At 39.8% G+C, this 25,630-nt stretch overlaps 1 protein-coding gene across 1 annotated transcript in view; it reads right to left on the bottom strand.

The window, feature by feature from the left end:
• RNF144B (ring finger protein 144B) overlaps nucleotides 1–18,111 on the bottom strand; it is a 167,730-nt gene extending 149,619 nt beyond the window's left edge. The window contains exons 1-2 of the mRNA XM_059938009.1: nucleotides 18,021–18,111; nucleotides 17,567–17,790 (exon numbers count right to left, since the gene is read on the bottom strand). The gene's annotated coding sequence lies outside the window, so the exon portion shown is untranslated. The remainder of the gene's footprint in view (nucleotides 1–17,566; nucleotides 17,791–18,020) is intronic.
• Nucleotides 18,112–25,630: the final 7,519 nt, after the last annotated feature.

Below are 25,630 nucleotides of genomic sequence, written 5' to 3'. Positions count from 1 at the left end.
AAAATAGACCTACCATATGACCCAGCAATCCCACTACTGGGCATATACCCTGAGAAAACCATAATTCAAAAAGAGTCATGTACTACAATGTTCATTGCAGCTCTATTTACAATAGCCAGGACATGGAAGCAACCTAAGTGTCCATACACAGATAAATGGATAAAGAAGATGTGGCACACATACACAATGGAATATTACTCAGCCATAAAAAGCAACGAAATTGAGTTATTTGTAGTGAGGTGGATGGACCTAGAGTCTGTCATACAGAGTGAAGTAAGTCAGAAGAGAAAAACAAATACTGTATGCTAACATACATATGGAATCTAAAAAAAAGGTCATGAAGAACCTAGGGGCAAGACGGGAATAAAGACACAGACCTACTAGAGAATGGACTTGACACGGGGGAGGGGGACGAGTAAGCTGGGACAAAGTGAGAGAGTGGTAGTGTATATATGGACATATATACAGTACCAAATGTAAAACAGATAGGTGTGGGAAGCAGTCGCATAGCACAGGGAGATCAGCTCGGTGCTTTGTGACCAGCTAGAAGGGTGGGATAAGGAGGGTGGGAGGGAGGGAGACGCAAGAGGGAAGAGATATGGGGATATATGTATATGTATAACTGATTCACTTTGTTATAAAGCAGAAACTAACACACCATTGTAAAGCAATTATACTCCAATAAAAATGTTAAAAAAAAACAAAGAAAAAACAAAAAGGGTTTTCTCACTCACGCTAAATGTCCGTTCTGGCTCAGCAGGGGGCGCTGCACATCATTCTTATTCAGGCCAATGGAGCAGCTAGATTCCCAGCGGGTCTCATACCGTGGATTAAACACTCTCCCTCAGAAGTGACACAGAATCCTGCTAGCAAATCATTGGTCAAACTGGTCACATGATCCCATCCAACCACATGGGGGTCAGAAAATGCAATATTGAAGGCAGGAAAACAGAAATATTTAGAGAACAGCGTTACTACCACACGCTATATTTTTGAAACATGAATAACTGGATATTGACCTTCTCTGATTGAATACACGAGTTTATTACGTATCTAGTTATTTTTTCCATCATACGCAGAAAGTAGCTAAGAAGAATGTCACTAAGAATCAAGAACCTTCAGCACCAGCCTTTGTTCAACTGCCAGATAATTAATGACCCTGGCAAGCTACATCACTTTCCTCATTTGTAAAATAACAATTGACAAAGGATGATTTCTAAGGTTCCATCTAGCTTTATAAAGCCTACAATCCTAACTTACTGAGTTTATAAAAATAAACAAGAGGACATTTCACTGGTTGCATTGGCCATGCGAAAATCAAGATATGTTCTCTTAAAAATGTAATATTCAAATATAGAAGCCTTACTTTCATACAAAAATGGTGAATACTTGGCTGTTGGGTTTGGGTGTTTTTTAGTTTTGTTTTGCTTTTTCCAAGTCATCACAGAAGTAGAAAATCTCACTCTGTTCAAGGAATTATGGCATGTAGCTTGCATAGCGCTTGCTCCGAAGAACGGTATACTATATCTAGCAGTAGTTTCCCTAACCAAAGCAAAAGTTTTCTGTTCATTCTGCACCTGACTACACTTTACTATGCTTACATGCACAATCTTTTTGTTATCTGTTTCTCTCTGCTTATATTTGTCCCTTTTCTTATAGTGATGAAAGAATTCTAAGTTCTGCAAGGCAATATGTAGCATTATACTTTTTCCCTACAGGGATCAGTTCGTGACATTTTACCTGAATTAAGGTCATTCTCTTCAACCAGTTGAGCAGATATGGACACTCATATTTACTCCTAATCATTAAGAATAATCTTAACAGGAAAAAAATTAATTTTACATAATATGGAAAGAGCAGTAGAAGCTCCTCTTTGAGAAAGGAAAATGTGAAATTAGACATGGGACTCCCTTTAAAAACTGAATCTGTTTTTGCAAACTATTATATATAGGATGGATAAACAACAAGGTCCTACTGCATAGCACAGAGAATTATATTCAATATCCTGTGACAAAACATAATGGAAAAGAATATGAAAAAGAATATATATGTATAACTGAGTCACTTTGCTATACAGCAGAAATTAAACACAACATTGTAAATCAACTATACGTCAATAAAATGTTTTTAAAAAATGAAAGAAAAAAGTGAAGCTGTTTTAATAAAAGGTAGAATATAAAGCAAGTCACTTGAACCCAAAATACTTTATTTGGATCCTATGTTACTAAACATCTTGATCGGTGTTGTTACAGAAGCTGAATTTGGGGTCTAATGAATGAAAAGAGAGCCCCAGTTAGCTTTTGATCAACTAAGGTGGAGGCTCTCACCTAAGCTTAAAATTAACTGCGGACTATTCTCTTCCACAAATAACAGGTTCCTCCATGGGATTTTTCCCAACTATCCAAAGTAAGGAAAAGACCCTCTTGCTTTCCAGTTGTCTCCAGGAGCCTGCTTTACCCATATAAAAAAAGGAAATTTTTATATTTGCATAAACCTCAGGATTTGGGAAATCATGTTTCAAAGTCATTAAAGACGACCAGAGTGGGAGGTGAAGTCAAGTCCTGAACTATACATGCTGTTAATCAGTTCAGATATATATGCATGTAAAATCAACTTAGTGGGTTAAAAAATTATTTTCCTGCCTAGAACTAAGTCTTGGTCCCGTTGACACTATACAAACTTCAGTGTGGCTTCCAGCACTGGACCCAGCAGCTCTGTCTGCTCTCTCTCTGCTGCAGCTGTTTGCAACTAACTTGAATTATTATCATTAAAGAGCTTCTCCCAATTTCTGAACCCAAAACACAGTACAGAGCATTGTTCATTCATCTACATTACAGAAAAACAGAGATTTGTTTTGAAAATAAAGGTCTACCTAAAGCCCCCAGTCATTAAGTCAGAAACTAAATTGCAAGTTGATGGTAGTGAAATATGAGCTCAGAACTGAAGAAACAGACTCATTAAGGCTTACATTTTCTAACTGCCTATGTTAACCAAGGCAATCTTAAATTAGAAGTATTTTTCTTTCTTCCAAGGAAACTCTTTCATCTACACAATTAAGGGGTTAGACAAGAGAAATGATTCTTCACCAGAAAAGTACATCAGATTACCTGGGAAACTTTTCCAAACACACACACACCCATCCACACCTCAGACATACTTATTCAGAAGGTGGCATGTACATTTTGAAAATGTTCCACAAAAGGATTCTGATCTATATCTTCAGTTTGTAAATTCTAAATCTCTGAAGTCCTTTCCAGCTCTAAGCGCTACGTTAATCAATGGAGCCAATCGGAAAAGAGCTCTACAGAGTTGAATCAATAAGGTTCTGCAAGCAATAATGATTTGTTAATTACATGGTGGGATTGCAGTGAAAGAAGAGAGGCACCTGGTTTCCATCTTACAGTTCAGTTGTTGAAAAAGTTGTCGAAAAGTTGTTGTTGTTTACTATTAGATTTGCATTTCACAGACAGTCTTGCATAGAGGAAAGGAATGGGCTTTGGCCCAAGTTCAAATTCTTGCTTCTTCATTAGTAGCTGGGTAAGTAAACCTGCACTAGTTACTGAACTTAAACCTTTTTGAGCCTCAGTTTTGCCATGTATCTGGTGGGAATAAGAATTCCTCTCTCACTTGTGCACAGTGCCTCACGCAGAGCTTAACATATAACAGGTGCTGGGTAAATGTTACTTCCAAACCCGTCATACTCCCTTCTGCTTCTGTCTCCTCACTTCTCTAAAGATAAGCCTTTTCTCACTATAAAACTAGTAAGACATTTTGGTTTAAAGAGAAAACTGTAGTCTTAATTATTCATGCCAGTGATAGAAAGATATATGACAGATAGACGAAACATTATACCTAATCATCCCAAACTTCAGTTTATTTATTACTATTTCCTAAACCACACACCTCACCTTAGTCATTTCTATTTTCAGGTCAAATCCTCCAATTTTCTAAGTAGAAGGCCTTGGGCAAGTCACTTTATCTTTGGGTCTTCGCTCTGTAAAGTATGAATGTTAATATCTTCACCATCTACTTCGCAGGCTTGTGTGAGATCCAAATGAGATAATGTATGACAAAGTTATTTAATATGCATTTAATATTACACAAATATAAAAGAAGGCTATTAGATGGCAACTCTTAACAGCCTTTCACCAGGTTTCTCAGACACAACAAATTTGACTTGCTTACACTCTCATTTTCTTTCTTCATTCCCATATTATAAGGGAGATGGTAAAAACAAAACCAACCAGCTACATGTGAAGAAGGTATACATACCTGAGGAATAAATTGATTTGTAATCATAGTATCATATACGAGTTCCAACTACAGTAATGCCTATCCCATTTGTTTTCATATATGTATTTCACTTTAGTAAATCACATAATGAAGCATTTTTATTTCCCACAACCTTCCTAATATATTCTCAGAATAGTTCTGGTGGAATCATAGTTAAATATGCATAGACAGACTTTATATTTTTATTTTTCCAATAATATGAAAAAATAATGAAAATAAATAACAAAGGTACAATTTTCTAAAATGAGCAAATTTTTTTCTTTTGGCTGCACCACACAGCATGCGGGATCTTAGTTCCCCAACCAGGGATCAAACCCGTGCCCCCTGCAGTAGAAGTGCATAGTCCTAACCCCTGGACCACCAGGGAAGTCTCTAAAATGAAACAATTTTAATATAGGGTGCTAGCTAAGCATACCAGAATAACTAAAGATAACAGAGAATATTGTAGCCCAGAAATTCCTAACATGTTATAAGATTTGCCCATTTAGGCTTGGTTGATTTGGGGATGCCCCCTTAGATTCTTATCTCACCTGACATATGGTGCCAGACATCTATTTTTTAATTAAAAGAAATGATAAATTTTGCAAAATCCTTCAAAACTGTGGGTACATGAAACCAGGGTAGACAGTTATTACGCTGCCAACAGAGGGTGTGATCACAGAGTTTCCACGGACACCTCTACAAGGCCTCTTTGGGAACATAACATTTCTGTTCTGAGTTGACTTTTACCATATCCTAGCGATGAAGATCATGCAGCTCACTCAATGTCTGTTGCCTAAATCTGAGCTCCCCAGTCTAGCCACAGACCTAGGTTCCACAATTTCCTTCTATCAGCTAATAATTTCAAATCCTGATTCTGTCATGCATCAAGTAAAAAAAAAATCATACATAATATTAAACAACAAAGAAAAAAAGCATACATAGTAATTTTGTTTACTACTCTGTTAGTTTCTATTTTTACTCATGTTTCATAAAGCTCTACTTTATGCATTTTGAGTAAAATAGTAATTAGTTCAACCAAATTAACACTATAATGATTAGATAATTTCCTCATGGTTATTCAACAAGCCAGGAATAATACCTAGGAATAAAGTATAAAACCTAGAACTAAATTTAACAATAAGTACACAGTACCTATTTTTAATTGCACAGTTTCAGTAGGACATTAAAGAGAAGTTTCAAATGAAGGGTGGGATATATACCAGATTCATAGATGGGAGGACTCAGTATTATAAATATTCTCCAACTTAATTTATAGATTCAATATAATTCCAATAAAAAGTAAAATGGAATTGGGAGGGTAGATCACAAAGTGAAGTTAAGGACTTCTAGTCAATAAGGCATGCTGAGCTGATGTGGGAAGCGCACTCCATCCCCACCCCTTGCCATCCCATCCCATACCCTTCTTTGCTAACACATATAAGCTCTGGATAAGTATAACAAATTCTTTTAAATGCATAGCTGGGCAGAAAGCAAGAAAGGGAAGTCTCCCAGAAACAAAAATGAAACTCAAAACTCACAATAGTTTTTAGGAATCGAAGACCTAGTAGGAATATGAGAATAGGATATTTACCTTCAAGTGTAGAGTTTACCTACCAAGTGAGGCTGGAATTAAGCACCTTACATAAAATCAGGAGGGTGGAAGAACTAGAAAAACTCCATGTGCTCCGAAGGAAAGCAGTACAAATCAAGATTTCAAGAGGAACCACACAGAGATCTAGAACTGAAAATATCTTTAATGAAAAAAATGTAGACCATTTTAATATAGCCACACTCAAGGGGAAAGGATTTACAGAGGTGTACACCAGGGGGCGGAATCTTGGGAGACATCTTAGAGTTTTTGCCTACTACAGGGAAAACGCAATATTTGAAGATATGTCCCAGGTCACACCACATTTAGCACCTTTGCTCTTAACCACTGCGCTAAGGGAATTGCACATCAAATACTAGAACAGCACGGAATTGGGCTCAGGATCTTAAGGGTACGGCAGGATTTCCTCTAGAGCCACTGAAGACTGACTCACCCCCCCAGGCCAAGTCATCACCTTTCTTCCATCTTTGCAGGTCAATCTAATATCCTACTTCTGGATCCAAAATTCCACTTCTATGGAATAAACGACACTTGTTGTCAATGTAAATACTCTGTGTGTGGCTCACATGTATTTTTCAAGTTGTCTTTTCAACTTCTAGGAACACATTAATAAAAACATTATTTAGATTGTCTCCTTGTCACTCCTTTACCATAAAAGACTTTGATTGATTGAATAACATTACAAACGCTGCAAAGATAATATGAAAGCTAATAGTTTAAAGCCCTTTTAAAATTCCCCAGAGCTGAAAAGAGACATCCATTAGCATGCTTGTTTATTCTAGAGTTTATTGGCTTATGGGTATCAGCTTTATTGTTTCACAGGAATGCATACTTTTTTTAAATTGATCAATGGCAGAATACAAACAGTGAACAATTAATCTTAGCTGTTTATTGCTTCTATGATTCTCTGGAAACAGAAGGGGGAAAATGTCTTATGTGCTTATAACACAAAAGCACTATCTCAGATCATTTCCCCAGCTGTGGAACAGATTGCAAACTTCATCTTAAAATTACCAAATGTATATCTTAATTGATTAATTAAAATTCTCCTAGCATCATTTTAAGAAACAAAAATAGTTATTGTGACATTTCTGTGAATAAATTTGATTCCTATAATAACCATCTCTGCCCTTCCCTTCTACCCTCTTGCCAATTATGTATTATTGAAAAACTATACCTGGTTTTGTATGTGTGACCCTTACAATGAACAAGCAGGACCCATGGGATATAATCAGAAAATGACTATTTCTTCCATTGCGTCTGTAAGTTTATTATGTGGGGCTGGTCTTTCCCTTGTCCTTGTATGAAATTCAGGACAGTTGTCATGTCTTTTGCAATCACTCAAATAATGAAGACTTTTCAATTCACTCTAAGTCCAAAAAATCAATCACAGTTCTGTAATTAATGTGTCTAATTTAATATAGCACTCAAACTCTTCCAACTTCATGCAAAGTTAAATGGCTCCCTCCTGCAGCTGGGTATGGCCTAGTGAACACTTTCCCACACGTTCTGGGAAAGGTGAACAAAGATTCTTCTCTCTCCAGCCAGATTGCTAATTTAGGTTGCCCCCACTTTCTGATACAAAAGTGGAGATGAGGTAGAGGGAAAAAGAGGCAGCAGGAACATTCTTCCTTGACTAATACAGACTACTTAGATCATTAGATCTAATGCTGGTGATCTGTGAGCGTGGTGGGTGTTTAAAGGTTACTTTTTTAAAATTGAAATATAGTTGATTTACAATATTGTTTTAGTTTCAGGTGTAGAGCAAAGTGATTCAGATATATATATATATTTTTTTATTCTTTTCCATTGTAGGCTATTACATGATATTGAATATAGTTCCCTGTGCTATACAATAAATCTTTGTTGCTTATTTATTTTACATACAGTAGTATGTATCTGTTAATCCCATACTCCTAATTTATCCGTCTCCACTGCCTTTCCCCTTTGGTAACCATAAGTTTATTTTCTATGTCTGTGAGTCCGTTTCTGTTTTGTAAATAAGTTCACTTGTACTATTTTTTAGCTTCCACATATCAGTGATATCATATACTTGTCCTTCTCTGTCTGACTTACTTCACTTAGAATGATAATCCCTAAGTCCATCCATGTTGCTGCAAATGGCATTATTTCATTCTTTTTTATGGCTAATATTCCATTGTGTGTGTGTGTGTACATGCATATATAGTGTGTGTGTATATGTGTGTATATATACATATATATGTATATATACACACATATATACATACCACAAATTCTTTATCCATTCATTTACTGATGGACACTTTAATAGCTTACTTTTTCTTTTGAGCCAGGGGTGGGATGGTGATGAAGATAATGGAAGGTAGAGAGGTGGGAAATCTCAACTCCACCCCCAACACTGGGGATCTCTAACCTACGGATCCTTTTTTGCAGATGGTTACTTAGGGCTCCCTCCTCAGTTTACTCTGCTGGGGTCCAGGTGGCCCTCTTAGACATGACCTGAGGTGATCCCCTGCTAGCTCACTCTCCATCCTGGTGATCTATCCTTGTTCTATCGGGAACAACCCATGCACTCTGTGCTCTACCAAACTACGGAACATTGCAGCTACATCTCTTTCACTCCATCATCAGAGGAGCTAGCCAGCCAGTCTCTTGTCCTGTAGATTTCTCAGGCCTGAATCTCTACACCTCCCCATCTTCAGGGATACACATTAAACATTCCAAATGATCTGCATAAAACACCTTTCTCTAGACATGAGTTGAGGGGCAGATACCTCACACCCCTTTGTTGGTGGCCAGGATCTGGGACTCGAATTCACCACCAACTCTCTGAAAATCATCTTCTAATCATTCTTTTCTTGGCCTCTCCAACTTGTTTTATCACCTGGGAGTGGCCAATAAGCTAACCATGAACAGTTTAAACTGGTTCTCCTGTGCTTCCTTTTCCAAGTCTGCATCGTGGTCTTACTTTGGAATGTGGCCTCTATTGTCTTAAGCCACAGCTAAAACTGAAAACTAAAAAGTTCCGTTTTAACATCCTGTTCCGTGTGTACTCATATTTCTATCAAGTGGTCCATTTCTATTTTTTTTCCAATAGGAAATACACGTATTCTGTTGGCTCACAAACTCCTACAAGCAGAGTTTGAACTCTCAAGAGTTAAATAATTCTATAAACTGAGGTTTAACCATGAAGGATGAAATGACAATGGCTGAGGCAGGGTGATGGGGTGAGGTGGGGACCTAGTCAGAAGCACAGAGTAGCAAGAGTCAAACACACAGTCAGAGCTCCCAACCTATATAGCCTCCTGCACGCTGGACTGAACCCGCGATCTTCTATTCTCCCAGTCCTGCTTCTCCTCTATGACACCATGTAGCAGAGTCACCTGGGAGTTATCTTAGATCCCTCCCTTTCTCTCACCTGCAAGATCCAATCAGTCACCAAGTTTTATTACTGCTACATATAAAGCATCCCTCCTACCCAGCCTCTCCACCCATTCCCTCTGCCACTGTTTCATTTCAGTAAGAGTTAATGAGGACCTATGTTTTTTTAAGAGAGGAGAGTGGAGTATGCTTATATGTTAATGAAAAAGAGTCAAACAAGAAGAGATCGAAAATATTTGAGAAAAAAGACAATTGGCGAGGCCAGTTCCATAAAGGAGAAGGAGAGAAAGAACCCTGAACCCAGGGGGAAAAGGAAATCTTGGACAGGAAAAGAAAAACTTCACTATCTGAGATACTGACTTTCTCATAATGCTAAATTTATTCAGCTTTTTAATGTTAATATTTTCTTTTCTGAAATAAGATTAGATGGTGGTATTTTTAATGTCCTTACTTGAAAAACATTTAAACTTGGCAAACATTCAGTCCCTAAAATTTGGGGTGGGGGGGAGATTTTTCTATTCCTTCAAATCCAAATCCAATTCTCCAATCTTGAGTATCTACGTGGCTACTGACCTCTCTCTATCTTTCCCTATCTTGCCCCTTTCTCTTAAGGGAGAAACATTTTTCTATTTGCTGTCTGCACTTTCCTGTCTTCCTGATGCTCATTCATCATTCCACTGCAGCCTTCCTTCTACCTGCATCTCGCCACTGAAACTGCCCCTGGCTGAGGTCACACCGACCCAATTGCCAAACCCAATGGTAACTTCTTTGTCCTCATGATGCTAATGAGAGTTCTTTTCATCTTAAATTTCTAAATTCCCTTCGATTCTCTGATTTCACTCTGCTCTGGCTACTCCTTCTCAGGCTCCTCTTGTTGACTTGTTTCCTATGTTCTCAGAGTTTCACTGTTGAAGGTTCTTTTTGCTGCACACTCTAGGTTCATCTCATCCATGCCTTCTACCACCACCTGACAACTCCTCTATAATTACCTTGTGTTATCTGTACCACTCTAGGACGTGACTATCACCTTTTCCAGATGAGGGAAATGAGGCTAAGAAAACTAATTTGCCAAAGTTCCATTATTAGTATAATATTAAGGAATGTGTTTAAACCACAATCTTCCGAATCCAAAGGCCATAGTCCTCTGACTCTAATAAGACAACTATTTTGAGGATAAAATAAGATAATGTATAAAAGTGAAAACAGACAAAGGTTTCTATTTTAATCAAGTTTGGGCATTGTAGAATCAAGAAAATTTTGTAAAGAGCCAAAGTTCCCTTCTATAATGCCATCTGCCCCTTGCCGTCTCCCTTCTCTCTGAGGTGGTAAAGTAAATCACAGTACATTCCAACTTTCTCCTTCTCCTTTCTCTGACTGTGGAGTCAGCCAGGGATTCACACCATAGGTACAGGACCTACCTTACCCCTGATTCTAGACTAATTAGGCATTATTTCTCCAAGGTAGAGCAATCAGGGAAAAAGGACTAGGTATATGAAAAGACTATTTCAAAAGATGAGTCTTCTAAGGAATTACCATAAATGGTGTCTACTGAAAGAAAGTGGCTGCACAGTAGAAACTTTCATAGATTTTCTCTTTAGTGGACTCAGTAAGAAGAAAAAGGACATCATAGCTATGAAACCAAAGCAGGTAGTCATAAAGCAGAAAGAATCTGAGATTAGGTAAGACAACTTGGATACCAAAAATATCATGACCCAATAAAAGTTGCAATGGAGGTGGTGAGTAACAGATTGGAAATGACTGAAAATCTAATCAAAGTAGATTGATTAGATTAAGCTTGAGAAATTCTGCCCATATTCAGAGAAAAGGCAAAAGATTAAATGTATTAAATAAAAAATGAGATACAGGAGATGAATACATAAATGTATACGTAATTACAAAAAGAAATAATCAGGAAAAAACTGAATTCCGAGATGAAAAGAAATTTTAGTCTTCAAATCAAAAACTACTCAAAGAGTACCAAGAAAAATTAATATAACAGATTAGCACCATGATATGATATGGTAAAAATTTTTATAGTATCAGAGGAAAAAAAACACAATGCTTTTATAATGGAAAAGAATCTGAAAAAGGATATATATAACTGAATCACTTTGCTGTACACTTGAAACTAACACAACATTGAAAATTAACTATACTTCAATTTTTTTAAAAATGATGCTTTAAGCGTCAAGACAGAAAAACAGATTATCTACAAAAGAACAGCAATCAGGCAGACCTCAGACTTCTCTTCTGCAATCCTAACCACTAGAATTCAATAGAGCAACATCTAGAGAGCACTGAGGTAGACTGTGACCCAAGAATTTCATATAAAGCAAGAAAAACAGAAAAGTATTCCCGTCTATACAAGGATTCCTGAAAACAATTTCTTAAAAACTTCTCAGCTATATATGACCGCCTAAAAAATTACTCGAATATATACTTAAATTTGTCATGCTATTAACTTAAGGATGGAGGAACTGTAATTCTATTAAGCTGGCATAAGCAGTAGAACAACTTAAACAGAGTTAAGTCTAAATAAACTTGGTCAATATGGGCACAAACCTTAAAGAAAATGTCCAAAGTCCTTAAATAGAAAATAAATGATTTCAGCATTTATTAATGATAATAAATTTGATTTTAATAACCCTAGATGATATCAACAAAAAAACTAGGAAATGGCAGAGCTGGAGAAAGAAAGGTAGTAAATGTGTTAAATTTCTCATCTTACAAAAGAAAGTTTATTAATACCATTTCTCCCTGGCACTGATTAGGGAAGACAAGCTCATATATATATATATATATATATATATATATATATATATATATATATATATATATATATACTTTAAAAAAACAAACAAAAACCTTAAAAGCAGCTATAGTTGGATTTTTAAAATATGATCTATACCTTTTAATCTATCAGAAGCAAAGTGAGCAAATAAAATACAGTCCAGATAGCTAGAGAAAACTGTTGAATAGCATGGGCAATTCTTATGACCTATTGTTAAATTTTTTAAGTAAATAATAAGAATGCATAGAAAAAAATCTAAAGTCTGTAACAACATTCATACACATATATGTTCACGTAGATACTTTTATCAATAAAACTGGAAAAATGATGCCAAAATGTTAGATGTGCTTATCTCTGGATGGTAGGATTAGAGGTGGTTCTGACAGTCATCCTTATACTCTTCTGTATTTTCCAAAACCAAGACGTAAAATTAGCCAACAGTCTGACATGCTCCTTAACCTTTTCTATAAGCCTACTTATAAACTTAAATGTATTTGTATACAAATTTACATGTGATACTCTAAACACTCTTACCTCTTTCTGCTCACATGGTTTCCCAAAAAACATTTCAATAGTGATAAGGCACTAAAATATGCTAAAGGAGAGTATTATTTTAAAAAGGAAAAATGTCTGGACTAATTAAATACTATAGGAAAGAGGTATGAAGTTACAAGAACTTGCTTGAAGATTTAAAGCGAAATTTCCTGAGGCACTTCTGCACTTTCCAAGAGGGGGCAGAGGTGAGGACCAGGGCAAATGCTGCCTGAGTTGCTGGCAAAAACAGTCACAATTTGGAGACCCAGAAGCTGGGTTATATGAACATTATGGCCAAGACAGTTGCTGTTTGTACTAGACCTAGCAGCGGAACCTTTTAAACTGTTTACAAAAAAGATTTTCTACGAACCAACTAATGCAGAGAATAACATCTGCCTTTGAGGATATGGAAGAAACGGCGAAGGAAGGACGCATTCCACAGGTGCAAAGACTCTCTCCTGGGGTAGAAGCTTCAAGGTTAAACTTTAAGGAGACAACTCTTCACCTCTTTACGTAAGGTTTAATGTTGATCAGATAGGATAACAGGGCTTCCCTGGTGGTGCAGTGGTTGAGAATCTGCCTGCCAATGCAGGGGACACAGGTTCGAGCCCTGGTCTGGGAGAATCCCACACGCCGCGGAGCAACTAAGCCCGTGAGCCACAATTACTGAGCCTGCGTGTCTGGAACCTGTGCTCCGCAACGCGAGAGGCCACGACAGTGAGAGGCCCGCGCACCGCGATGAAGGGTGGCCCCCGCTTGCCACAACTAGAGAAAGCCCTCGCACAGGAACGAAGACCCAACACAGCCAAAAATAAATAAAGAAATAAATAAATTTATTAAAAAGAAAATAAAAAAAGCCAAAGGAAGTTGATTAAAACATAAATTTATGAAACTAATGGTAAAACTTTTACTGCTAAATAGTTCTATTTGTGTCGGATTCAGTAGAAATATTCCTTATAGGGCAATGACTCTCAACCTTCTCAAACTAAAGCTCATTTTTATAACAAATATTCTGTAAGTTACTCCTTCACTGTCTTGAAATGAAATTCATAGAAAATATAGTCTAATTACATACATATTTTCAAAACCAAACAAATATAACATCCTACTGTAATATATAGGAGACATAAAAGAAAGTAAATTTAATTAAGTAATACACATTTTAATTTATAACTGCTCTGGCAGGATGACACTAGAAAACAGAATTTCTAAAAAGCCTTGAAGGAAGTGGTACCATAATAGAGAATCACTTGTAGGGAGCAATGGAGGGTGCAGCAATTAGTCATATTATACATGTAAATCACCAAAATGTCATGAAATTATAAAGAAAATATATTTTTAAAGGCATCTTGGGCTTCCCTGGTGGCTCAGTGGTTAAGAATCCACCTGCCAACGCAGGGGACACAGGTTCAAGCCCTGGTCCAGGAAGATCCCACATTCCGTGGAGCAACTAAGCCAGTGTGCCACAACTACTGAGCCTGTGCTCTAGAGCCCATGTGCCACAGCTACTGAAGCCCACGCGCCTAGAGCCCGTGCTCTGCAACAAGAGAAGCACAGCAATGAGAAGCCCGTGCACTGCAACAAAGAGTAGCCCCAGCTCGCCGCAACTAGAGAAAGCCCACGCGCAGCAACGAAGACCCAAAGCAGCCAAAAATAAAAAATAAATAATTTTTTTTAAAAAACTCATCTTGATTGTTGAGGATTAATTCTACTTTGGAACACAGAGTTTAAATGTAGTAATTGTCTTTAGTCTTTAAATCTATGTAAGAATGTTGAGCTCCACACATTGAACACAGCTACACTGAAATACAGAAACATATGAAGACTTTATAAGGTCTTTGCAGAATTAGGAAATTTGCCAGATATCCCAAAATTAGCATACTATCATCTACAGATTCAATCAACAGCTTGACTCTAGGGAAGAAGTGTGGGGTGTTGAAAGGGGTATGTGTGTGTAGTCAAGATGCTCAACTTCTCTGAATCACAGATCTATATAAAGGGGACCATAATGTCTATCTGTTAGGACTATGAAGATACTTTTTAATGTATGTAAAGTACCTAAAAATATAAATGGTGGTGAGCTGCCGCACTAGCAAGAGTACTCCCCTAGATTCTATATGGTCTCTTAAGATTGGATCCAATCCTTTTAGTGCCTATATATCAGGATAAATTCTTTTGTAAATCCTCAACCCTAGGAACTTGGGAAGATAGATCTTTAAGATAGGTCTTGAAAGGCAGAAACATCAAGAAGTGGAACTTCCAAAAACCAAGCCTCATCTAAGTAGGATTTTGAGGGCTAGAAACTCCAGTGATTGTCTCCATTATTTCAGATTAAAATCTCTGGGGAGGGGTCTGAAGGCAAACCATTTCTGAATGATTTGCTGATTCAGTAAGTCATGCTCTTCACACATCCCACCACCTTCCTCTTCTCTCTTTACCCTCATCTTTCTTAGGGTACTCCTCTTCTGTCAGTTGGTTGAAATAGTCCCCATCCAAAATAATGAAAAACACAGGATGCTAGTTTATAGTAGTTCACCACCTTTGTAAATGACTTACATTGCCCTTAAGATCACACTTTGAATTTCATTGGAAATCAGAGGTTTGCAACTTACTTTACTGCCATTCCCACATCACTGAACTCGTATAGAAATTCATTTCAAATGAGCAAAGTCCTCATTACTACAAGAACTGGAAAGAATATAAAATTTCATGTCTATGAAAAGAATATGAAATGTAATGTCTCTTCTCAAAGTTTGGATTATGGCTACGATTGCATCAACATTCATCTGTAGAAAAAAGTCATTAGAATCTAGATGACTTGTAAAGTGCCTTCCAACTTTAATACTGTATGACTCGATTCTTTCTACATAGGTGAATCATTGGGAAATTAACACAGCACCATTAAGTAAGGCAATTTGTGATCTAGGCTGCCCTATGCCTACTCTCTTTGTGGCTAAAGGTATTTCTTAGAATACTGAGCTAAAAATGTAACTGAATTCTGCAACCAATGCAAATGTCCTAATTGATGGGAGTGGAAAAAATTCAATCCAGAGTGCCAGCAATTCCTCTGTGACCTAGCGCGGCAGGGGGAGTGTGGGGTCAGTGAAGCATCAAGTTACAGACCAAATTAAAGGTCTGGAGAAGAGTGGCAGGGTCTAATCATCCACTGAGGCTGCCAGAGTTGGATCTACCACCCTTAACTCGCTCACAAAGAATCGCTCGGCGATGCTAAGCACACAGACTACGGGCTTCAAACATCTTTCATTTAAAAAGGCCTTCAGTTCCAAATAGCTCTTGGTGGAATTATTTCCTTGAAGTTTTTAGTTCTGTCATATTAAAATTTCCATGAAGAAGTAATCAAAACCTAATGCTTACAGTGTCCTGTCACAAAGAAAAATATTGCAGGTTTTCATTTCTATTAAAAACATGTGTTACATATATGTACATAATTATGTAAGTCCCAGACCCAGTGTACACATATATACACAAAAACCTTAGGAAAATAATAGTTTTCCCTAAGCCAACAAAATGTATAACATAATGTTGTACTCTGTTCATAACTCCCCTCATTAAGCCAATGCTTTGAAGATGTCAGCAATTAGTGAATATTTCTGCCTATTTTGTGTCATAAGCTGCAAACACTAGATGTATAAGAATGAATTAAGGTTACTTTTAAAATTCAAACACAGTAGTTTCTGGACTTGGTTGGCTGAATCGTGTGTATCTGCACTATTTTTCCTAGAGGAAAGTTAATTTTAGAAAGGTGAAAAAGTTTGCCAGGAAAACAATCCCATTGGCTCAATACCTAGACAGTGACTCTAAAAGTTCAAAATGCTTTATAGACAGTCTCCTACTTGTCCTTAATATCCTTGAAAGCAAATATCAAATATTATCCCTATTTCATAACAAGCATCTCATTTCATAAAATGTTGTATGATTTACTATCATACCTACTTCATGGTATGTTTAAAAAATTAGTCCTTCACCTCAAATTTCCAAAAGACAGATAAACAAAAATCTTTATTTTCCCTGGTAGTTACACTCAGAGTTTGTTAGGTGCTTAGAACGGTTCAGGTATAGATATACATGAAAAGCAGCAGATGTACATCTATGACAAAGTTCAGGATGGAGAAACAGTACTGGTGCAAACTCAAATGCAATATAATTTACACTCTTAACCAATTCAGGGTAGAAGAGCTTGGTTCAAATAATTAGGAATGTAAACAGGAACTAAATCAACTTATATAATTCCTCTTTGGGTTCCTAGAGATATAGTCCATTAGGGTCTTTAGCCTTAAAATAACCAACATGTAAAAATGCCAGTGGTCACTGACAGAAAGTCAGCCAATGCAAGCACAGTGAAGGAAGCTTTTCTGATTCCCAGGAGAATAGGCCCCCGTCCTTTCTAACTGCCAGAGTCCTTGTGAAGGAATTCTTAGATCTTAAAAGCTTATGTTTAAAAACTAACTCTTTAACAAGGGCGGTTAGAAGTGGGGTATTTCTCTCCATCCTGTATCTGAGTTTCAAAAGAACGTTAACCCTCCCGTCCCAAAATTGCCATCTTAAAACCAATGACACTGCACCAAATTCACCAACTTGAAGAGAACCAGCTTTCACTCCGTTTTAATTCCCTACTCACGCTACTATTTTCAGGGGATGTTTACCAGCAGTTGGGTGCCCCCTCTCCTCATAAGGACCTTACAGATATTTTCAAGTAATTATGAGGAGAGAGCGCATCGCAATCACCTGGAGTGCTTTTTAAATTCACAGAAGCCTGCGCGCACACGCACACACATCCCAATTTCTTAATCAGGATCTCAGCGCCCGCGTAGGAGCTATTGCTTTAAGCTGTGACCAAGTTCTCGCACCGCAGTCACCCAGAAAACCTTGTAAACTTATCACAGTATTTAATTTTCAGGAAAACAAAAACCAAAAACCAAAACCAAAGAACCTCCATCACTGTTTGGTGCAGATACAAAAGATAAGACACCTACCTTGACCACGGTTTAATATCCTCCCAAAGTTAGGATAGTAACAAAAGGCGAAAGAGGTATGTTTTGGAAGGAGAGGAGTTGTGATTTCCCAGCTTGGAAATTATTGCAGACTCGAGGGGGAAAACGGTGCGCCGGTGTTTGCGCCACACACCTGGACACGCTGGACGACCTCCTGCCTCCTCCTTCGCCCTCTCGCCCGGGGCCGGGGCTGCGGGGTTTCGGAGCTGCCGGGGGGAAGGGGGAAAAGTGAGGGGTGAGGGCGGAGAGGAGGCGGGGGTCCGCGAGCGTCGGAGTCCCTGAGGGCCGCCCGCCCGGGGCTCGGCCGGGCGCCGAGGGGCCCGGGGAGGGGGCGAGGGAGGGAGCAGGAGGTGACAGCCTGGGGAGGCCGAGCCGGCAGCTGGCACCGCGGGCCTGCCGCGCCGGGGCGAGGGCAGCACCCCGCGCCGCTCCTTACCGTGCGCGCGAGGTCGGAGCCCGCGGCAGGGAGACCGCGAGGGGCAGGGTTCCGGCGAGCGCGTGCGCCCGCTGGCGTCAGCTGTCAGCCTCTCCAGGCAGCGGCTTCAGGTATCGGAGGCATTCGGGTCTCCTGGCTACCAGCCCCTGCGCGCGTCTGCGGCCCCTCCCCCGGCCCTCGCCCCCGCTGCTGCCTCATCCCCTCCCGCCGCCCTTCGCGCGCTCCCCTTCTCCCCCTGCTGTTTATTCCGGAGAGCGGTGGCCCCTCTCCCGCGCCTTCCCTCCCCCAGCGCGCGCACGCACGCACCCCGAGAAACGCGCTCTCTTTAGGAAGCTGGCAGCGAACGGGGTCCTGGAAACTCTGGGGCTGGGCAATTTCAGAAAAACCCTTTTAAAATCTTTGACCTGCCCACTGAGGTTCAAGGCAGACACCTCTTCCATTCATCCCCTGCCTCCATCCTCATTTGTTTTAATCACAGCATCACTCGACAGTTGATATTCATGTAGATTGTGCTCTGAGAATCTCCTGCCAGTCATTCTAATTTTTCCAAAATTGCTCCTTCCATTTTATTGTTTTAAAAATGTAGACGTCCCCACTAGTTACCCTTAGGTGGCAAGGACTTTCGATTGGCCCCGGGAAGGATATGTTCAGCTGTAGAAGACAGGACAAGTCTCTTTTGCTAGCGTTGTCGATACCTGCCACCTGTCAGGGCCCCAAGTCAGGGCAAGGGCAGTTAATTTCACCTGGCTTGGAGTACTGAGCGTGCCTCCGTTCCGGGTTAGGAGAGCTGCAGTTTTGAAGCCAAAGTTCTGGGGAGGAGCAGGTGGATGTATTCAAAGAGAGTTCTAACGGCAAAGGAGCTAGCAAAAGGCAGAGCATGCTGAATAATATAAAAGATGAGAGCGATGGGAAGCGATATGTGAAAACAGCGCTGTATCACTAACAGGCAGGAACTGGGAGTGGCATATCCCTACTGGGAATGTGGAAGGTGAGTTGTTAAATGGCAACTTACTTATCAATATATGTTTGTTCATTCATTTACTTATCAATATACTTTGTTCATTCATTTATCATTCATTTGTTCATTCATTTACTTATCAATATATGTTTACAGAGTAGGTTAGAGTGTAACATTATTCATAGTCATGTTATAATTTAAGGGTACTAGGAATTGAGAAGCAACCAGTTTATAACAGAGTGCTGGGAAATGCAAATAGGTTTTAAATACGTTAAAATACGTTTTAACTCCATGTTAATCCACTATCTTTCCTAAACTTATCAGATAACTTTTTAATCTAAGGGCTGGACAAAAAAAAAAAAAAATTGGTGCTTACTAGAATTGTCACGGTTCTCTATTGGGCAGGAGGCTAGTGTTGCAAGATAAACTCATTAAACAAGTTATTGCAAATGAAAGGACCCCCTTAGGTGACAGAGGAAGAGCGGGAGGGGGAGGTTAGCACAAAGGCTCTGGCCTTCTTAGTCGTTCAGCCAATATTTATTGAATGCTTACTAGTTCGAGACACTGCTCAGGGCTAGGGATAGAAGAGGTAACCAGAAAGGTAACATCCCTAACCTCAGCAAGCTGAATAGGGGATAGGCAAGTAAACAGGCTTTTGAAAGTAGATGCTCTGATAGAGGATGGCACTCACAGAGGGCAGTACACATGAAGCCCAGAGGAGGAGGAGAAAGAGTTGGAGGAGGGGGTAAGCATGCAGGGAAAAACCGGAAGGTAAGAAAAGCATGGTAATTCAGAGAATTTAAAGAAGCTCATTGATTGTGGCTGGAAGATTGTTTCCAAAGAGTGGGAGTGGGAGTGTTTGGGAGGAAGAATGGAGAGACAGGCTAGAGAGGTAAGCAGAGGCCAGATCATGTAGAGTCTTCTAGGCCCTGTTTTAAAGTTGCACCTTAGGGAATTCCCTGGCGGTCCAGTGGTTAGAACTCCGCGCTCCCACTGCAGGGGGCCCGGGTTTAATCTCTGGTTGGGGAACTAAGATCCTGCAAGCCGCATGGCATGGCCAAAAAAACAAAACAAAACAAAATAATGGCTTCATCTTATAAAAAAATAATACAAAAATAAAAATAAAATTGCGCTTTATTCCACAGACAGTGGGGAGGCATTGAAACGTTAAGGCAAGGTAATGACGAGATCAGATTTTTGCTTGAGAAAGACTACTGCCTACAGACAGGAAAAAAATGAGGATGGGGGGTAGGGATGAGAGGGAATGGAGAGAAGAGCTTTAGAAGGGAGACACGGTCAATGAATATCAGCATGTAGATCCTCATGCCTTTGTGAAATCCGCCCCACCACAAGTCCTTGGAGAGAGGAACTTTTCCTGAAGGGACGTGGGGAGGGAGGAGAGTCAGTGGTGAGAAACAATAGAGGTAAATAGAAATTAGAGATAGAGAGAGAATGGTATGTTTGGGGGGTTGGGTTTTGTTGGGTTTTTTTACAAGATATTTTGTTTATACATAACTCTAGCTCATACAGTTCAAGGATAAAAAGAGTGTTGATTTGTAACTGAGTAGTGGAATAAATTAAAGGAAAATTGGAAGCACAGGAATCACTGATATATACATATTCCAAATTTCCTGCTTTGTGACAGCAAACCAGTATGCTCCTACCCCAATAAAGAAGGAGCTCACCTCTGCTTCTGAGAGAGTTGTTTTATTCCTATTATCTTTCACTCCTGCCATCTAATCATCTTATGACCTGCCTCGATTTCAATCCATCTGTTGGAAATCAAAGTTCATGCTACTTGTACTAGGCCACGCTCTCTAGATTAGTTTAGGTCTTAGACACCTGTGGCTGCCCCGGGAGCTGAATCACCTTATGGTGTAAGCATGGTGGGCTGTAATCAGAAGATCTAAAGGAAAGCTTAAGTGCTAGCGTTAAGGTGTTTGGAGGTACCAGGGCTCCCTGCTAGACCTTCTCGTCTACTCTGAGAGCACAGGGGCAGAGGTAAAATCCAGGGGGAAAGCTGGCTGACCAGAGCCAGAGGAGGACAGCCAAACATTTTACCCCTAGATTTGCTTGTTATTGTTTTGAGATCATTTGCTGCATTCTCTCTCTCTCTCTCTCTCTCTCTCTTATTTCAGTTCTACTATCCTCAATTTTCCTTCATATTTTTCCTTTTCTATTTCTCCTCTCCTCTTTTAATCTTTTTAAGTTTTTTGTTTTAAATTTATTTATTTATTTATTTATTTATTTATTTTGGTCTTCGTTGCGGTGCACGGGCTTCTTATTGCGGTGGCTTCTCGTTGCAGAGCACGGGCTCTAGGCACGCAGGCTCGCAAGTTGTGGTGCGCGGGCTCAGTAGTTGTGGCTCACGGGCCCTAGAGCGCAGGCTCAGTAATTGTGGCGGACAGGCTTAGTTGCTCCATGGCATGTGGGATCTTCCCAGACCAGGGCTGGAACCTGTATCCCCTGCATAGGCAGGCGGATTTTTAACCACTGCACCACCAGGGAAGTCCCTCTTCTTTTCTTTTTAGCTCTCTCTTAACTTCTCTTTTTCCTTCTTTTCTTTCTCCCTTTCCTCCTTTCTTCATTAATTGATTCACAGATATTTTTGTATCCAGTATCTATTTTGTATCTATATAGTACAATCTACTCTGTTACTGGCGCAAGTGCTGGATCTACAGAGAAGACCAAGGCAAGGGGCTAACCCTTGAATTCATACAGTCGATGTATGAATCAGGACTCTATGGTTGCAGGTAATAGAAATGCAGTCAAGATAACTTGGGGGTGGGGGGGAGGGGAAGTGTTTAAGAGGTAACAGGGCTGTCACCTGGAAGCCAAACATATGGATACAGTCAGCAATCTGAAATGGGAATTGAATACAAACCTGACTTTGCTTCCCTTCTCTTGATTCTCTTTTATCTTCATTCTCTCTCTCAATTCCTAATTCCCAGGGAGGAGACTAACTGGCCTTACTTGGTCAGATGCCCAGTCAAGGAGGACAAGGTGTCAGGATCATGATGTAAAAACATGCCTGCAAAACGACATAAAGAACCTGAGTTTAAGTCCTGACACCAGCTGCCCAGGCTGTCAGTGGTCGTGGCAGCACTTCTCAGTGGAGACGGTGCTTAGAGGGGTGCTTCACACAGAACACTGAGCCAAGGCCTGAGGCAGGACCCAGCGGGCACGTCTGAGAGTTGAACTTGACCGCCTGCGCACACCTCGGATCTCCCAGAGGAGCAATTTCTAAAGTTCCGTGTGGCCATGTGGCAGGAAGCCTCTGCAGTGCTGTGCCTTTAACCCCTCTGCAGCACCTTCGCATCTCCCCCTGAACTTTGACAGATACCAAAAGCCCCACAGGTGGGAGAAGTTACCTGTGTGCTGCCCACAAGCACGTAGACAGACCCCAGGCTGGTTGGAACCAGGTTGATGATGCTGACTCCCAACTGCCTCACCACCAACCAATCAGAAGAATGTCCACAAGCTGATCCTGCCCTCCTCCTTGAACCGTTACTATAAAACTCCTCACTACCCCTTCCTGGTCGGGACACACAGTTTGGAGGGCATTAGCCTGCTGTGGCCCCCTTTGCCTGGCAAAGCAATAAAGCTATTCTTTTCTACTTCACCAATAAATAAATAAATAAATAAATAAATAAATAAATAAATAAATAAATAAATAAAAGGGAATATCCTGGCAGTCCAGTGGTTAGGACTTGGTGCTTTCACTGCCATGGCCCGGGTTCAATCCCTGGTCAGGAAACTAAGATCCTGCAAGCCACGCGGCATGGCCAAAAATAAATAAATCAGTTAACTAATAAAAATAAAAAGAGGAGAGATTTGTTAGAGAATGGGTTTAGCCTTAATATGTTGAATTTCAGATATTAATAGGATATTAAGTGAGGAAATCTGATAGGCAATTATAAGAGTATGATGCTCGAAGAGAAAGTAAGTTGTTAAATATACTGATTTGGACTTTATTCATCTAGAGGTCATTGATACCAGGGGTGTGGACGAGATCACCCAAGAAAATCACGTGTAAGGAAAGAAGCAAGGGCCTATGGGGATCCCTGAAGAACACCAACATTTAAGAGGATAACAGATGCAAGATAGCCAGCAAAGGAGGAGACCCTAGAGAAAGCAATGTCATGCAAGTCAAGAGAAAAAGGTTTTGAAAGAAGGGAATGCTAAACAGTATCTAATGCTTCATAGAAATGAAGTAAAAGTATAGGAGTATTCAAAAGAAGCCTTTCAATTGCCTATTTGGAGATCATTACTGGTCTTTATGAGACCAGTTTTAGTGGAGTGCTAGGAAAAGAAAGTACTGTACATTGCATGAGATTAAGGTTTCTTAATCTGAGCACCACTGATGTTTTGAACCAAATAATTCTTTGCTGTGTAGGCTGTCTTGTGCGTTAAAGGATGTTTAAGCAGCATCACAAGCCTCTACCCACTAGATGCCAGTAGCACCTCTCCCTACTTGGGACGACCAAAAATGTCTCCAGACATTGCCAAATGTCCCCTGGGGGCATAATGCCCCCTCCCCCACTTGAGACTCACTGCATTAGATCGAGATGTGGATGGGAGACAAACAAATGTATTTTTCCAAAAAATATTATTAGGAGGCAGCATCATCTTTTTTAAAAAATTTATTTATTTTATTTATTTATTTTTGGCTGTGTTGGGTCTTTGTTGCTGAGCGCGGGCTTTCTCTAGTTGCATCGAGCGGGGCCTGCTCTTCGTTGTGGTGCGCGGGCTTCTTATTGTGGTGGCTTCTCTTATTGCGGAGCATGGGTTCTAGGCTCTCGGGCTTCAGTAGTTGTGGCTCACGGGCTCAGTAGTTGTGGCTCACGGGCTCTAGAGCGCAGGCTTAGCAGTTGTGGTGCACGTGCCCAGCTGCTCCGCAGCACGTGGCATCTTCCGGACCAGCGTTCGAACCCGTGTCGCCTGCACTGGCAGGTGGATTCTTAACCACTGCGCCACCAGGGAAGCCCAGAACCATCTTTGAAAAACCTTTTTCTTTTCCTAACTTGCAAACATCTGTTTATTCTAAATTTAATTTTTTAAACCCAAGCTGCCTATGGGGAAGATACCCACCCAAACCTTCTCTAGTTCCTTTAAATGAAGAATAAGTTTAAAAAAGAAATATTTTATTTATAAAAGTCTATAGATTCAAAATAGGAATTATTTATTTATTTATTTATTTTTATTTATTTATTTTTGGCCATTTGGCTTGTGGGATCTTAGTTCCCCAACCAGGGATTGAACCCAGGCTCTCAGCAGTGAGAGAACATAGTCCTAACCACTGGACCACCAGGGAATCCCCCATAGGAATATTTTAGAGTTTCACGTCAATTTTCTAAGATAATACTCCGTTTTGACAATCTTGTGACAATGTTGAGGATTTCTAGCCAACCTGTAGTGGAAAACACTTTTCTGCCTCTGATGTTATGATTCTACCAACAGTGATGGCATTTAATATAATCTAAACAATGTTAGTCCATAAGTAGAAAGGCCCCTTTCAACAGAGATGATTTTATTTTACAGAAAACAAGGGAAGTAATACCAAAGCTCTATCGTCTCTATTTTTTTGGCCTCATTCCATGAAACAGTTGATAAGGATATATTAACAAAATGTGTTACAAATGATATTTGCTAAATTTAGAGCAAAATTAGATTCTAGGGCGAAAATTTGGTAACCACTTATCCTTTGTTCTCCAACTTTTATTGTCTTACCACCATATCCCTCACCTTCTCCTACTGCTTACTTTGAATAGTCTTCTCTGGCCATTGTCTGAGCTAGAATATCCCATTTATCAACCAACTGGATATCAATGCATTCACATATTTTCAAACCTAATCTCAAATTACTAACCTGTGTATAATACTTTGGCTAACTCTACCAGAATAGAGTATGATATCTTGTTTTTAGAAGAACCAAATGTGTCACTATATTTATATTTATGACCGGGTTTAAAAGAGAATCTGGTCATCAGCTTATTGAAACCATGTTAATTTACGGAGCTGATATTGCTGGAAGGTCTTTAAATGGCATCCAGACAACAGACTCATGCCACTGTCTTAGAACCAAAAGGGGATGCATTTCAATTAAACACATATTTTAGAAGTATTTGTGTTAGGCACTGTGCCAAGGACTGGGAGAGAATAATAAGCATGGATGTGGTCCCTGCCCATGAAGCTTGCAGTCTGGGAAAGATAGATATGTGTGTAAGAAAGATAAGATATCTGTGTGCAGTGGATGTAAAAACTTCTTAAGGCAGAAATGAAACAAATTTAAGAATCAGGGTTTTAACATTTCCAAAATTAAACCAACAAATATTTTTAAGCACGGTCCCCTGTTGATCCCAACTGTACCTTATTTGGTTGTAATTATCATCCCCTCTATGCAGAGACAGCAAAGCTCACCAACTGTTCTATATGTGCCCCCATGTTGCCTAGATTCTTTGCAGTGAGGTGGGGTAGCATGACCCATCTGGCCACTAGCCAATGAGCAGAACCCTAGAAGAGCAGGTCTGAGTTCTTGTCTTGCTCTATTCCCCTAACACTGTGAACACTAAGGGCTCATATCGTGATGGTGGATCACAAGACCAAAAGGAGCCTAGGGCAATGAGTAAATCACAGGAAACGAAGCCCTGCA

Source organism: Balaenoptera ricei, chromosome 11 (assembly GCF_028023285.1).
Source record: "Balaenoptera ricei isolate mBalRic1 chromosome 11, mBalRic1.hap2, whole genome shotgun sequence".
In the NCBI taxonomy this organism is placed as follows: Eukaryota; Metazoa; Chordata; class Mammalia; order Artiodactyla; family Balaenopteridae; genus Balaenoptera; species Balaenoptera ricei.
This window is presented reverse-complemented; position numbering and strand designations above follow the sequence as displayed.